The sequence below is a fragment of the Lissotriton helveticus genome, chromosome 1_1 (assembly GCF_964261635.1).
Source record: "Lissotriton helveticus chromosome 1_1, aLisHel1.1, whole genome shotgun sequence".
Taxonomy (NCBI): Eukaryota; Metazoa; Chordata; class Amphibia; order Caudata; family Salamandridae; genus Lissotriton; species Lissotriton helveticus.
The window spans coordinates 1,061,538,094-1,061,550,839 of record NC_136057.1 but is presented as its reverse complement, the minus strand read 5'-3'; positions in this window follow the sequence as shown (position 1 = coordinate 1,061,550,839).

Sequence of the window (12,746 nt, the reverse complement as noted above, 5' to 3'; positions counted from 1 at the left end):
GAGCGTAGGTAGGGGGCCCTGGAAGAGGGGGCCCGGTCGTGACGGAGCGCGGAAGCCAGTGTAGGGGGGGGTCAGGGTGTTTGGAAGTGGAACAGAGCCGGAGGCCGCCAAATCCCTGCCGGGGCCGCCACGCAAATATGTACCCATCCTGAGAGCATTATTATATTAAGGATATATATTGGCGTGGTGGCCCCTGGGGTTTGGTGGCCCTGTGCAGGTACACAGCTTGCACATGCCTAAGGCCGGCCCTGTTGTAACTCTTTAGCCAAATTTTTCCAGGGTTAAGTAGAATACGTTTATAACACCTCTAAAATTATTAATCCAAATAGTAGGCCAGCTTGTACAGCTAATTAAACTAATTTCCATCTAAAACATTGGAGATTTACTCCTCGCTGAATACAGAGCAGGTTCAAAAACTAATAAAATCAACTAAATCAGGCTCTCACGATCAGAACATTGTCCTCCAAGGATAGTTCATTTAGCACCAGATATTATAAGTGAACAACTCATCACCCCCAATCTGAATCTATTAGAACCTGGCAGTTATAGACCTATTTACAGACTACCATTTCCCTCAAAAGTATTAGAAAGGGCAGTGAATATAGATCTAACATCCTTCATAAATGACAGCAAACTGTTTGATCCAACTCAGTTTGGATTTGGAGTAGCACACAGTACTGAGACTGCCTTGGCTGCGGCATCTGAAGAGCTGCAATTAATCTTGGGTGAAGGGGGCCGTTGACACAGTCAACCATGACATCCTAACTGATCGACTTTTCAAGCTGGGAATAAAGGCCACTGCTTTCAGGGTACTTGAATCCTTCCTGTCAGATAGGGTACAACATGTAGCGATGGGATCCTTTTCCTCTGAATAATTCAGGATGCCATGTCGAGTACCGTAAGGCTCCTCTTTGAGCCCCACCCTTTTCAACATATATATTATCCCACTGGCTAGGCTCATTAAACCTTGTGGTTTCTCAGTTGTATCTTACACTGATGATAGCCACTTCATAGTTTCAGCATCCAGTAACCCAGAAAAAAAGAGCAGACTGTTTAAAATCTGCATGGCCCAGATCAAGTGGATGAATATCAACTGTTTAAAACTTAGGTCTAGGAAAATTGACGTTCTCCTCCTGAGTAACAACACCTCATTTTGGTAATCCAACTGGTGGCCGGCAGACCTGGTCCCTCTTCCTTCACCTGTGAAAAAGATGAAGAATTTTTGGGTTATTTTGATGATAGATTAACCTTCAAAGATCAGATCAACACCCTTGTATCATCAGTGTTTTTCTTCTTAAAAATGATCACGAAGATTTGCCCTTTTATACTCCCAGATCTCCAGAAGCCCGTGGTTACTGCATTAGCCCTGTCCAAACTGGATTTTGGGAATGCATTATTCCTTAATATTCAAAATTGATTCTTGCAGAAATTGCGGATGCTTCAAAATGCTGCGGCACGCATGCTTCTGGGTGTTTCAAAGCACCAATCTGAATCTCAAGGTTTGGCCAACCTGCATTGGCTTCCACCTTGCAAAAGGATCGAATTTAAATCTTTATGCATAGCCTTTAAGGCTCTACAGAATATTGGTCCAGATTATTTTAAAAAACAGTTCATCTGCCCCTAAAACTAATCTTTATCTTTTGGGAAATCATGGCTCTTTAACAACTAGTTCCTTGAATGTGTAGCATGTTGTAGTAATTCCTTGCTTGTGGCAGTGCTACCTTGAATGTGTAGCATGTTGTAGTAATTCCTTGCTTGTGGCAGTGCTAAAACGCCCCATGGCATTCTAGCACCACACAAACTGTAAAATGAAATAAAATCAATATAAATTGATATGTTGCATTTAAAAAAAACACCTAAAAAACACAGATTAACCATATGCTTTCTCAGTTAGGCCAATGCACTTTATTGGTATTCCAATAAATGACCTTTGTATGCACCAACATATTGATAACTGAATCAGTGCTACTGCACGACACCCAATATAATCCATGCAAATCAATAAAATGTGTGTGAACCAGTGCAGTACACACAAAGACTCATCACATATGTTTCATATTTAAACCAGTGTATTTGCTGTGTGAACCACAATGATTAACCCACATAAGTTGCGACCAAGATAGTTGAATTTTGTCCTGTCTAGCACCTCATACTATTGTTCTTATTGATAACATTTCACATGATGTTATATCCAGGATGAAACATCAGTGCACTCAGCTGTGATGACTGTAGGCTACTGTGCAGTTGTCTTTATATGCCCCACAATGGAAAAAGTTTTATGTTTTATGTCGATTTTCTTAAAGAACAGGATGAATTACACACTTACGCTATGTCTCTCAGCAAATGCTGCCTATTGTGGTAGGAAAAGGTTTTCAACCCTGATAAAGAAGTGCTAGAGAGAGCAGTTCTGACTCTATAAGAGAAGCTTAGAGAAGCGTGCCCTGTTTCCAAATCGATTGATTCATTGGGCACAGCAAGGGTAGAGCACACCAGTGTTTAGACATTGGTTATTCCTAGCTGGCCAAAGATAATTTTGGATATTGAGTTAGCAACCACCCCTAAAACAGATACGCCTATGCTAAAAAGACCAACTTAAGGGAGTTCTTTCTTATTGCGTTGCCGAGCCTGCTGCTACCGGACTGCTTAGAGCAAGTCCGTGCTGACTCCAGAGGAATCCCTGTTGGGACAAGGGTCGCAACACCTTCCCTTTAACCTTTAACCTAAGTGAGGCCATTCAATGGGATAGTTCTTTACCCCAGTCTAAGAAATGGAAAGGGCCGGGTCCTGGTAAGCAACCCTATCCTTTACCTAAAAGAGGGTGCAGAGGTCTAGCAAGAAAGGTTGCTGAGGAAGGTGATGTCTCAGTGTCCAATACTGCCTCTCCTCCATCATCCTTACCTTCCTTGCAGCTTAATGACACCAAGGGGTTCTGGACCAAACTAGGTGAAGTTGTATCAGCTCTATTGAACCCGCTGATGCAAAATGTATCTAGGTTGGAAGCAGGCATTCACAAATTTGAAAAACTTGCAAGTGCAGTTTCTTTAGACCAGCAGAAGCAGCTAAGCTTCATGAACACTTATTCTCTTCAGCAAACTCAGACTAGCTTAGGCAGCTTTAAAACTGCCAAGTCTACTGGGCCCAACTGCTGGCCAAATGATGAGTTCATCAATCCTGGTCGAGGCCCATTAACGGCTCCCCTCATTGCTCCATCTAACAGTCAAGCAAACAATTGTACGGGGGTAACCTTAGCAGGGACTACTGATCCAGCACACACCCAAAGTGCCACCCAAGAATAGCTGTCAAATATTCAAAAAACATCTCTCCCCAATATGCTCAAACATGTACACTCTGTGGAAGCACAGCCTCTAAGAAATAAGGGATTCTATAATAAATCAGGGAGAGAACTGTTAGGTATCGACACACTTCACCGACCTCTGGAAGCAAAACCTTGTACTATAGTGCTAGCCAATGTCCCCAACTTGCCCCCGGGAGTGTTGGAACATTGGACTAATTTGAAAAACAAATCATTATATTTGAAAAACAAATCATTATATGAGTTAAATTTGAGGACACAGTTAGGAAATCTGCTCTTTTCAGAATTCAAAATGGTGAGACGGGTTAGTTGGAATGTATGACGTTACAACGCATGCTTTTACCACGCATGCTGTTACAACGCAGGTTTTACTACGCATACCATTACAACGCATTACACTTGGGGGTGCTGGATAGTGAATAGTTTAATTTACTATTCCAACTCCAGTCCCCGTGGATAGTAGGGAAGGTGTTGGATAGTAAATTAAACTTATTCCCTATCCTAGAGCGCCCCCCAGTGTAATGCGTTGTAATGGTATGCGTAGTAAAACCTGCGTTGTAACAGCACTGCGTGGTAAAAGTTTCGTTGCAATGGTTGTAAACCGTTAGTTGGGTAGGGAATTCGAACAAGTCTTGAGAAGGTGACTGTGTAGTAATTTCCTTTGGGTCATCCGACCTAGTACATGCAATATTGGAAAGGGCGGGTAATTGGTCCATGGCACAAACGGGTATCAGCATCTTACCCCATGGATATTTCTAAAAACATCACCGTGCTACACAGTTACCATTTGGGGAGTTTCTAGTCGGGGGGGCAGAGGCAGCATAGATATGCTATTCCAGTTAATAATTATTTCGATGTCTTTAACCCTCTGGATGATAGCGATTGACTGACCTCCTTGACCCCATCAAATGGAGGAAGAGCTGAAAATGTAGCCTTGCCAAGGGGCAACATGTTTGTAACACAATTTAATGTTCGGAAGTTATGGGGACTTTTGTTTCTAAGGAAACTGCAAGGGGATTTATCACGAAACCTATTACTGACAGTCCATTTATAGAGCCAAGGCACATTTTGGATATACATATCAATGCACCTCTTGTAGATCCATTGAGCTCTGATAATGTATTAATTTTTGGGCGCCAACCTTCCTACCGATTCAGTAGCTGGAAATCTGCTGACTGTAGTTACTGAGGGGACAACCAATAACACAATTGGTACAGCCACATTTCTACCCCCGTTGCAGTGCCATTCGCCTCAACGCTTGCTCGTTCAAACCACCGATAATGCTCTACTAAGTACTGCAGATACTCATGGGGGTGCCGTCGCCAGTAGACATGAGGTAAACAATAGACTAACATTAATATCCTGGAACCTGGCGAAGATACATTCTAAGCTCTAAGATCCTGAATGGTTCACTGCCTTAGGAAACACTGGTATCTGTGCTTTCCAAGAGACCTGGGCTGTAGACAAGGTGCACATAAACGGTTATACCTCATATTGTGTGGATGCTATCCCCCAAAAATGACAGGTAGGGCCAGTGGTGGACTGCTATTATTAGTTAAAATACCCTAACCTGTAGGTATAAGAAACTATTAATAAATTTGCTTGACCTTACGGGGATTCAGCTTAATTTCTCGTCTGGTTTATCTCTGACCTTGTATAATGTTTATCAAAGGTCAGAAGCTTTTAGTAGCGAATCTTTGGTACTTTCACAAATTGGTGGGAAGTTATCAAATAAACTCTAAAATTATAGTAGCGGGGGATTTTAATGCCGCTTTCGAACCCTCCCCCTTATTAAGTGCTTCACTTGAGGAGGAGGATGAGAAATGAGGCATTCCCAAAGTGGTTGTTGGAAAATGTGGCCAACGTTTTTCAAACGTCTCTTTACAGATTGCCTCCCTAACTGCAGGTAGGAGTCTGAGGGCCTGCAACAGGAGAACTCCATCTGACCTAGGAAGACAGGCCACCTTTAAGAGGGGTGCTTATACAAGCATCATAGATTATATTCTTGTTGATGTTAGAATATGGTCGTTAGTGGAAGATATGACCATGGAACCAAGGACAGACAGTGATCATAATACTCTTTTATTAAAACTGAAGGGTAGGGACCTGGACAGGGATGCTCACTGTCAAACTTCTAAAATAGTAGAGCTGTGTACAACTAATAACCGTAGAAGAGTTACATGGCCTAAAGTCCAAGTTGACCAGGACCTTTACACCAGAATATATAAGCCTTTCGTGGCCTCCTTAAAAAATCTTTGCAGCCATAAGGGAAGTATTGATTCGCCTGAAATCTCGTATGTTACTATAGTACATAACAAGTTTTTTGAAGCTTTACAATCAGTCTTTTCCAAACATAGCCTTGGTGGAAGGCCTGTTAGTGCAAGGGATCGGAATTGGTTTAATGACGATTGTAAGAGAGCTAAGAAGGCACTGCAAATAGCAGTTAGAGAGCGCTCTAGATTTGACATAATTTCTGCTCGTAATACTTATAGAGCAATGCTTAGTAAAGCCAAGCGCGATTAGGCTGATACAAATTGGAATGACCTGGTCTCAGCAGCCCAAGCTAGAGATAGCTGTGTGTTCTGGCACATTGTATCCAGGGGCAGTTTGGAGAAAGTCACCTCCAATAAGTATCAAATTCAGCCAGAGGCTTGGGTGGATAATTTTTCGAGATTATATTCATAAGAGGAGGTCCTTGTCAGTCCATATACTGACCGGGTTGCCCTAAACTTAGAAACCACTGTCCCTGATGCAACCGCAAATAACTTATCATTCGTTTTTAGCCTAGAGGATACCGTGTCAGCAATTAGTGGACTGAAAGTAGGGAAAACTCCTGGCCCTGATTTGATACCGGGAGACCTTTACAAATCAGAATCTACGATATGGGCACTGTGCATAAACTGTTTGTCTAATGGTATAGAGGCTGGTGGGGATATTCCGGAAACCTGGAAGGGAGCAGGGGTAATAACTATTTACAGAAAGGGCGATGCTGCTATCCCCTCCAATTATAGACCTATCAGTCTGATTGACAATTTACAAAAGGTTTTTGCCAGGCAAGTTCTAGATAAACTTCAAGGATGGATGGACGATAATATGATATTGTCCTCAGCTCAGGAAGGTTTTGGCTTGAAAATTAGGACGCTTTTAGATTTTCCCTGTTTAAATGGAAGTACGTGCTACTTAGGAAACAGCGGCTATATGTAGCCTTTGTGGATCTGCGAGCTGTGCTCGACTTGCTACCGCGTGATCTGCTGTGGAAGACCATGCTTGACCAAGGTGCCCCAGAGGATTTGGTGACCATGATTGCCAGACTTCATAAGGATTATTATGCCCAGGTCAGGTGGGGGAAAAACGGGTAATTAACAGAGAAGGTACTGATACAACGTGGGTGCCCCAATGGTGTGTTCTTGCCCCCACACTGTTTTCCCTGCTTATTAATGATGCGGTGAGTTGTTTAATAGGTTGTAAGAATTTTGCCCCCTCATTGAATGATGGGAAAGTTCATATCCTGCTCTTTGCAGATGACTCCTTATTAATATCCACTACACCTATGCGCTTGCAAATCTTATTGGATACATTTCTGGGTTTTTGCAGGGAGAGGAGACTGGGACTGAACACATCAAAGCCAACATATATGGTGTTTGGTAAAGTACAGTGTGGAGATTAACAGCCTGATTCATCAACGGGCCGTTTTGCGTGGCCCTAATAGCGAATCATAGCGACTCGCTATTGAGGACACGCAAAACGGTATTCATGTAGGAATTGCTAAATAAATAGCGATTCCTACATGTTCTCTATTTGCGAGTATCAATTTGCTACTCGCAAAAAAAGGAAATAACTCCCCATTCATTCCTATGGGCCAAAAGGCCCATAGGAATGAATGGGGAGTATCCCTTATTTGCGAGTAGCAATTTGCTACTCGCAAATCAGATAGCGATTTTAAGGGTGCCAGGGGTGTCCAAAGGACACCCTGTAGCACCCCTAAAATGCACATTTGAACAGGTGTTGCGCACACACATGTCCAAAGGACATGTGTGTGTGTAACATGCAAAAGAAAAAAATGCACTAAAGTGCTTTTTACACTAGTTACGCAATTTACCACCAAGTCAGACCTGGTGGTAAATTGAGACCAAATATTGCGATTTCGCTATTTCTATTTGGTTGATGAATTGCATTTGAGGAATCTCTATTAGAGATTCCTCAAATCCAATTCCTCGCAAATATGCGATTTCGCTAATAGTGATTTTTGCATTTGGGATGATGAATACCAAATGCAAAAATCGCACTCGCAAAGGGCCAGATTCTCAGAATCTGGCCCTTTGCGAGCGCAAATCAGCTTGATAAATCAGGCTGTAAGATTCTACAAGAACCCATGGAACGGGTAAACATTTTTGATTATCTAGGCATAGGCTAAATTGAGACACTTAGCTGGGAATATAAATTGAGGAAGAGTTTCCTAACACTATGCCAAAGATCTAAATTAATATTGAGATTTTTTAAACAATCTTATACCAAACCCCTCTCTCCAGCTCTAGAAATCTATTGTGTAAAAGCCCAAAGTGGAGCCCTGTATGGAGCAGAGATTTGGGGGTACACTTCTGTTTGTAAATTAACAATTTGTGAGAATGCTTTTGCTTGGGCTCTCATTTCACTATCTATTACAACACCACTCACCCCACTCTTTTGCGACCTTGGGATTAGGAGAATTGACGACATAGCTGCCTTGAGACCCCTAATTTACTGGTGCGCCTATGGACTACTCCTCAAATAATTGATTAGCGCAATTCCTTACGGGGGTCCTGGCGAATAATGGTGCAAAACATCTACCATGGTTTGAACACATTGCTAACTGGTGCAAACTACTGAATCTGACGGGCTTGTGGGCGCACCCAGATAAGGCCACTAGACGTGATACTTTGAGCCTTAAAGCTATGTATTGGAAGGAAGTGGGGGAGCTTTACACTAATAATCAAACAAGCGGTCAGTTAACATCTAACTTCTTAAATATAAAATCATGCTCTCTATTTGAACCCTTCTTTGATCTGATTTTGCCCCCCCTCGCCAATAGTCTGTATACTAGGTTCCGATATGGCAACTTGCTCCTGAAATTTTCTGTGAAAGAGGCGGTTGGCCTAGTTTTAGATTCTTGTCCTGCCTGCACCGAAGCTAACGAAACTGAAGAACATGTTTTTTTTTTGTCCCAAGTATCGGCAGATACGTAGGAGGTGGATAAGACCAATATGCCTCAACTTGGGTGCAAGGAGTTACCAGATTGCATTCAGAATTTTAAAAACAGACTCTTCTGGGCCAACAGTCTTTGCTCTTAGTCGTTTCTTATTCTCCTTCTGTATAATTTGCCAAAAGGTCTTATCATAGCTGTGTTGTCACTTTTAACTTTCCCATGCTGTATATGTATCTTAAATATTAAGTCTTGTAAATATGGTTTTCTATCCCTTATGCACTGGCAGCTGCTTCTGCATTTTTTTAATGTATGATTATGACAACCATATGTATGTGTTTATGTCTTTTTTAACTTCGACTGGGACTGTCATTTGTACTTGTGAAAGTAACGTTTTAATACTTTTTAAACTGTAAATACACATACGTATGTTTTATTTTTGTATACTTTGATGGTTTTTGTACAAATGACCGAATAAAGTTACATGATGATTATGATGATGACCAACTTAAAATATTGAGAATGAGAACACAGCCTTTATTGATTAAATTAGCCATTAACCTGTCTCTGTTGAGATCTCCCTGTAGCTGTAATATGGCTGACTGATGGTCACCCTAGGAAACATTAACTGTGAACCACATGTAACTGCTTTTCTGGTGGGAGCATTTCAGCTCTTCGGTCAACACCAGCTACAGTGCTATTTAATGAGCTCACCACCTGAAAATTGAATTATGATGAAGCAAGATGTGAAGGTTTAGAATGATCATCCCTGTTGAATCCCCCATAGATCATATCCCCCCACCCTCCCGTTTCCTTCGAGGAAACACCTGTGCCTCAGATCCTTCTACAATACATCATAATTGGGGAGTAAAAAATGTAATGATTATATTTGCAACATACCACTATATGCAGGAAATCATTATAAGTATTTGTCTCCCAAGACCCTTTTTTTCGAAAAGATAGTAATTCAAAAATTGAGACAACTATTAATTGTTTAAAGAAAGATACATAGCCTCCAAGGGATGGTACAGCATTGGTAATCCCCAGCTGAACTGTAGGGAAGCCATAAAAAGAAAGGTTCCTTGTGTCCCGATAAACAGTATAACTGGATCCAGATACCTATAAAGGCTCTTTCTCAGCATTCCATGGAGTTCACATCCGAACAAAAAGCAAACAATGACTTGAGTCACATAGGGGCGCAAGGACACTAACATGACAGGGCCATGTAGCTGAACTAGTGCATTCAATATAAGGTATCATACTCTGTGGTGTTTTGGCTGATTTTCATTTCGTTTCTCAATTTTTGTACTTAAGTTTGTATTCAATAATATTTACTATTTGATTCTGTTTCTGAAGGAAGTGGCAAATGAAGGAAGTGGCAAATGTCTAGTGCGATGACTCGCTACCCTTCAAGCCTTCTCAGGTGTAATTATTGGGGCCATAGCATTCGATAAGAGCGATCATTGAGCCAGAGGATTCACCACTTCTGTAAAATACTCCAAATGAGGATTCATCACTCTTTCCACAAATTGGATAAGCTTATCACATGGCTCGACCGCAGGTTTCAGTGGGATGCAGCTGCAATGAATCACAAAATCACACACTTTTTGTTTTGTTTACTACCTGACAAAATGTATATATTTTAAACTACAATACATCAACCAGAGGTAGCAGTGACATAATTAGTAAAGTGAGCCAGGCTTCCTCAATAAAATGTGCAAATCTTTACTTTTCTCAGACTCACTGTGGTTCACACCAGATGGTGGGAGATTAGAGATTTATGCATTTTCCTTGGCTGAACCTGATATTTCTCTTTTCTTGGTTAAGGTGAACTTTCAAATTAAACAAATGCAAAGTAACTCATTGTTTTGAATTCTAATTTTGGGACAGATTAATTATAATGTAGTGCAATGCAGCTCAGCAACCAAAGTTGCTGTGCTGCATTGTGCTAGGAGGAGAGAGCAGCGCTCAGCCACCTTTACCAAAAAAACGACCTACTGCTGCTCTCTTTCCAGTGCTGGTGTACAAACAGGCTGCTAAGCACCAGGCATGCACCTTTGCCCGAGGGTGCAAAGGTGTGTGTGTGTGTGTGATGTGTAGAGTTAATATTGCACTGAAATTATATTCTTCTAACGCAATATCCTATCCCTAGACAGCTCTTAAAACATTTCACACATTGGGTGTGTGCGTAACAGTGCAGCACACATGAAATGCTTGCTGTTTCAACAAATAAATATATTTCTGTAACTTTGCACCTTCCTCAGGGACGCATTATTTTTTTCACTCAAAGCCTGATTTGCCATTTTAGTTGATACGGCTTTGTGTAAAAAAACATGGGTGCTTGCGCTCGGATGCCCACAGACCACCCACTTAATGTCGCCTTGACACACAGTGGTGCGAAGCAGCTCAAAACGTTAATTGCGCAGAAAAAATATACTTTTCCAGAGGAAAAAACGATTTGCACTGGAAAGTAAATACCATTTCAAAACTTTGCTCTGCTTTGCCTCACTTTGTGTACCTTTGCAATAGTGCAAAGTCTTGATAAATCTGCCTTTGTGTGTTCCCTTGGCCAGTAGCACCGGTTGTTCAATGACAAAAGCCTGGGGTCTTCTTGTATCATCTTAAATTATACAGTCTATCATGGTTTATACTGTAGATTAATTATTGTTTCCCCCAACCTACGGTACATAGCCAGGACTGGTAACCATTAGTTGTGCTCTTACACCCCTTTATGTATAGATGTTAACTATTCTAATATGCTTTTTTTCTGTCACCTTCAAAGCCCTCACCATGATATTCCGTTTCCAGTTTCGGAGATGCCAGAACATTTTGTTCTGTAGATGAGTTTTTCTTCACCTACCTGTCTTTGGTGCGACCAACCAGAAACCATGAGAGCTGGTATGCAGAGCACCCAGAAATCGCCTCTATCCCGCACATTTGTGAATATCTGTGTTTGCTTTCTCAAGTTTTCGGATGCTTCTCTTCGATGTAGTTGATACCCGGATTTACTTAGAGCTGCTCAGGAAATCATAACGCATGATATAGGTGCAACCTATAACATCGGGAAACTGATGAACTTGATCAAACTCTCTTAAAATATATAAGAAAACAGATTCTATGGTGAATGTCAATTTGAAAACAAAAACATAAGTAATAATATTAGAGAAGGAACTCGATCAAGAGATGTCACCACATTAGATGGAGAAGAGATCGGAATATGGAGAGGACAATTTGAGACACATTATTTCTATGGCAACAAGAACGAGGATGAAAAGTTTGGTGGTGTAAAGAATTATCAGTAAGTGAAGGCACTGTAGAGCTAAGTGCATGGTTTAATATTTCATTTGGATTACTTTCTATAGTACACTGTCATGGTAGACAAAGCACCACACATTGCAAATGAGGGATATCGACGGCTAGTAAATCAAGGTACACTAATGCATACCACGAGGGGTAGCTGATAGAGTCATGCAAGGTCTACAAAAGGGGTAGCACAGAGAGGAATATAATCACAGTAGGAGTTCTACCACAATATTGAGTTTTACATTTTCTCCTGCCCAAATATATTCAGGATATCGATTGCCACGATAGTGTTAAAGTGGGTAAATATTTACTCTTCATAAAACCACATTATGTACCTTGACATTCTATATATACCTATTATTACTTATTTATAATTATATTCACAATATTTCGGTAGTTGATAATCGTTATACGATGTTGCAGGACAATATTTTGACTCTTGATATCGTGACATCCATCCATCACAGTATAGATGAAAAGTCAGGGGTCTCCCAGTAAACACAGGTTTGAACGTGTGATTAAAGATTGGGGTGTAAAATATATAGGAGTAGGTGTAGTGGAGGTAGTTATTTGTGAACAAGTGTGTCTTAACTTCCTAAACGCTACACGAGAAGGAGCAGGTCATGGGGTCGAATACAAGATTGTTCCAGAGCATGGGGGCATCCTTACAAAATGCTTATAAGGCCCATTTGACTAGAATGTGGATGCATGTGTTTGGTGTGCAGAAACTCACACCTTGGTTAATGCAGAAAATGTCACTCTTTGCTCTTTCCAAAGTCTTTAATAAAGTTCCCTCACAATTAAAAAAAGATAATGCTTAGCTCCCGGTTACTGCTTTGTTCAGTTAGTGCATCTCCCATTTTCCTATGTTATGGTCACATGTTACAAATGTGGTCAGACATGGGGAGTTTGCCAGCAAGATAGTCAGGTTTTATGGACGGGGTTACTTTA